The sequence below is a fragment of the Mus caroli genome, chromosome 7 (assembly GCF_900094665.2).
Source record: "Mus caroli chromosome 7, CAROLI_EIJ_v1.1, whole genome shotgun sequence".
In the NCBI taxonomy this organism is placed as follows: domain Eukaryota; kingdom Metazoa; phylum Chordata; class Mammalia; order Rodentia; family Muridae; genus Mus; species Mus caroli.
The window spans coordinates 27747795-27752074 of record NC_034576.1 but is presented as its reverse complement, the minus strand read 5'-3'; positions in this window follow the sequence as shown (position 1 = coordinate 27752074).

Below are 4280 nucleotides of genomic sequence, written 5' to 3'. Positions count from 1 at the left end.
CTTTAAAAAAAAAAAAAAAAAAAGAAATACACCTAGATGCATTTTGACAAATGCGTTTGTCCATGTAACAACCATAGTTAAGGTAGAACTTTGTAGGCCTGGTGTGGTGGCACATGCCTTTAGTCCCAGCACGCGGGAGGCAGAGGTGTGTGAGTTCAAGGCCAGCCTGGTCTACAAAGTGAGAACTTGGTATTGAAGGGAGGGAAGAAGGAAGGAAAGAAGGAAGGAAGGCTCTAATTCCTTTAGTCTCTAAGGGCCACCAACACAACTTCTTTGATGCTGGCCTAATCTCGCCTTACCAGGATTATATAGAAACGAAATCACACTGGGGTACCATTGTTTTGACTGTCCTTTATTATTCTGAGTAGAGATTTTTAGACTCAGCCAAACATCCCCATTGTCATGTCTGCGGAGAGCTCCTTTCTTTTACTTGAGTAGAATCCCAGTGTATAAATGTACCAGAGAAGGTTGGCTAACTCTCTGTTGCTATAACGAAATATCAGAGACCTCTACTTTAAAAAGGAAGATGGGGCTGAGTCAGCAAGTCAGAGCAAGTGCTGCTTTCCCAGAGGGCTGGGATTCAATTCCCAGAGCCCACAGGGTGGCTCACAACCATCTGTGGCTCTAGTTCCTAGGAATCTGATTTCTTCTTCTGGTCTCTGGAGGCACCAGGCACACAAGGTGGCACACGGATATATATGCAGGCAAACAAATACTCATAAAATAGCGCCCCCAATGGAGGAGCCGGAGAAAGCACCCAAGGAGCTGAAGGGATCTGCAACCCTATAGGTGGAACAACATTATGAACTAACCAGTACCCCGGAGCTCTTGTCTCTAGCTGTATATGTATCAGAAGATGGCCTAGTCGGCCATCAGTGTAATGAGAGGCCCATTGGTTGTGCAAACTTTATATGCCCCAGTACAGGGGAACACCAGGGCCAAGAAGTGGGAGTGGGTGGGGGAGTGGGTGGGGGGTATGGGGGACTTTTGGGATAGCATTGGAAATGTAAATGAAGAAAATACCTAATTTAAAAAAAAGAAGAAGAAAAAATACTCATAAAATAATAAAAAGGCAGGTCACTGTGAGTTCTAAGCCAGCCTTGTCTACACAACAAGTCCTAGCGAGAGCTACATGTAGAGACCCTATCTAAAATAATAGTGTTAAAAAGAGGAAAGGCTGAAATGTAAATAAATAAAATAAACAATTAAAAAAAAAAGAAATTCTGTACTAATACTGTTTTCAGGAAAGGCTTTATTTGGCTCATGGCTTCAAGGTCTTGCTTTCTCTGTGACCTTGGGGCTTCTGGTCACTGTGGGGACACACAGTGGACTCACGGTGACCAGCAGGTGAAGAGCTAAGTGGAGAGGGACAGGAGTCCCGCTGTCTTCTGCAAGGGGACACCATGGGGACCAGAGAATGCCCTATTAGTCACCATCTCTAAAAGGATTAATCACCTAATAATACAAAGATGGAGACCATGCCTTGAGCACACCAGCCTTTGTGAACATTCCAGATCTTACTTATATGTTACATCTCCAGGTGTTAATCCAGGAGTGTGCGCATGGACTCTTCCAGTGTGGGCTAGCAGTGACCAGCATGGAGACCCACCCTGAGTGAACGTGTGATTTAACTGCTTTTGGCTAAACGTCACACTGGGGACATTACTGGTCTTCTGGTGGCAAGAGCAGAAGCTGACAACTTACTGTTGGAATCTACTTGCTTTGTCAAGACATAAGCTATACACCCAGATTCCTCATAATCATACAAACGTGATTCTCGGAGGTTCTAGGGCCCATCCCAGACTTCTGTGAGGGAACAAGGACCTCCCTAGTGAATCAGACATGTCCCAGGATTTGTGAACCACTGAGCAGGGAGACTCAGGCAAGGAGGAAAGAAAAAGCCTAAGATAAGGCTGGGGGCGTGGCTCAGTGGTAGAGCCCTGCCTGGAATCCCCCCAGTGAGGGGGCTGGGGGCGTGGCTCAGTGCTAATGTTCCTGGCCAGCATTGTCATCTGGAATTTGAGGGCAACCTGAACTATGCAGAAACATATTCTCAAACAAAAGAAAACAAACAAATAAAACACATCAAAGTAGTATAGGGACAAATCTGTTTTGGTCAGCAGGAGGGGAGATGGGTAAGAATATTGGAGCATGGTGGCGCACGCCTTGAATCCCAGTACTCGGGAGGCAGAAGCAGGTGGATTTCTGAGTTCCAGGACAGCCTGGTCTACAAAGTGAGTTCTAGGACAGCCAGGGCTAAACAGAGAAAGCCTGTCTTGAGAAACAAACAAACAAAAAAAAGAATATTGGAGAAGAATATGATCAAGGTACATTTTATAATCATACGTGTATGAATTAGGAAAGAATAAATACATTTTAGAAAGAAAGCCTCTCTTGTTTTTTGGGGGGAGGTGGGGGTAAGGGGTTCCTCCTTCAGATCCCTTCAGGCTGTGGCCACGCCCTGTCCTGGATTCTGGCCACACTCATCAGTCTGGTCTCCTCCCACCCACCATGGCAGGCCGGAGGCAGGTTGGAGGGCAGAGGGGCGTGTGCTGCAGTGGCCCAGCAGTGTATGCGGTTTGGGGTGTGCCATGGGCTCTGCCAGTGTTTTCTGGAAACCTGCTGAGGTGTGGCAGGGTGACACCTGAAAAGTATACTTGTCACCTCAGCCCTCCTAGGGCTCTAGTGACTTCCAGCTCTTTGGCATACAGGGTCAGTACCCCTCTGTTTCCTGCCTCAGTTCCCTGAGCCTTGCATGGAGATGTTATTTATCATTCGCTGCCATTTCAGCACAGGGCCCTTAGGAGGTTGAATGGATTTAACTGTTCACATCACCATCAGCCTGTGACTGAGTTTCTTGATTTAAATCTGATCGCTGTTGAGCATACCTGGGACTTCCTGTGTCTCTGTCCAACTTGCTTTGTCCCTGCCGTGCAACCTCAAGTGAGTCACTAGACCTCTCTGTGTCTCTGTTTCTTCTTTGACAAGATGGGTGTAACAACAGGGTGGGTATGGAGATGGGCTAGCTTACCCCACTATGGACTAGGGCGTGAGCTCCACTTCCTGGTGTCTGTCTGAGGCCATCTTGTTTTCTGCGTCTGAAGGACAGGCAGTGTGGAAGTCTGAGGGCCTGGCCTGGGAGTGTGGGGATAGCATGTGGATAGAATGGTAGCATACACACATAGGGTGTTGTGGGACAAGCTTGTGCACAATCTCTTGGCAGATAGAGGCAGCAAAGCTACCCGGGGCTGCATAGCAAGTTCAAAAAAACAGCCTGGGCTAAGGCTTTGTCTGGAAACAAAACACAAAATCCCACAAACAACAACAAAAAGAAGCCAGTAATAGCTGGCCCAGGGCTGTTGTCCGAGAGATGGGGATTGGAGAATTCAGGCCCCATATCTGCTTATTAACTGCCCATCCTCTTTCTGTTCCTCCTGTTTGTTAGTGAGATGAGTTTAAGAGCGCCAACACCTCCTGGCAAGCAGAGTCACCAAAGCTCCCCGCTGCTGATGGTCTCCACTTAGGGAGAACTAGACCGGGGCGGGAAATGGGGCCACAGACAGGAAGTGGCCTTGGGTATCTGGCCGTACAGGTTCCTCTGCCCCAAAGTTCTGCCTTCACTGTGCCCAACTCTCTCAGGGAGGAAGTAGGGAGGGACACAGTGATGGGGGGGGGGAACAGCCAGGGGCTCCGGCATCCAGCCCCACCCCCTCTCCATCTATGCTTCTAGCCTCACTTTAATTAACACGTTTCGCTCTCCAGGACCAAAAAAGAAGAAAGAAAAAAATTATCCGAGTGCCTCAAGTGAATCCCAGGAGAGAGCCTGAGGCTGGACCCCTGCCCATTCCGAGCCCCACATGGGGGTGAGGAGGGGGAAGGGGTGGCGTTGGCTTTAACTGGCCTCAGTTTTGCCAGCCAAAAGTCCTTAAGGAGGAGGATACACATCATTAGAGAGCTTGACATTAGCCCCAGGGGTCAGGCGAGGTCCTCAGCTGGCCCTGGGGAAACTGGGGCAGAAGAATGAGAAGTTGAGGGGGTGGGGACCTTTTCTGAGGGAGGAGGCTGGCGGCTGGACCACTGAGTCTGAGGGAGGAGGGCTGGGGAGGCTGGAACACTAGGTCAGAAGGAGGAGGACCTTGAGAACTGGGCTGCTGGTCTGAGAGAGGAGGGCCCCCGGGGCTCAGATCCTTCCCCTAACACGCCTTCTCTTAAATGCCCCTATGACTTGCCCCGCCCCTCCACCCCCAGTTAACCTGGATCCTAGGAACCAGGACCCAGTC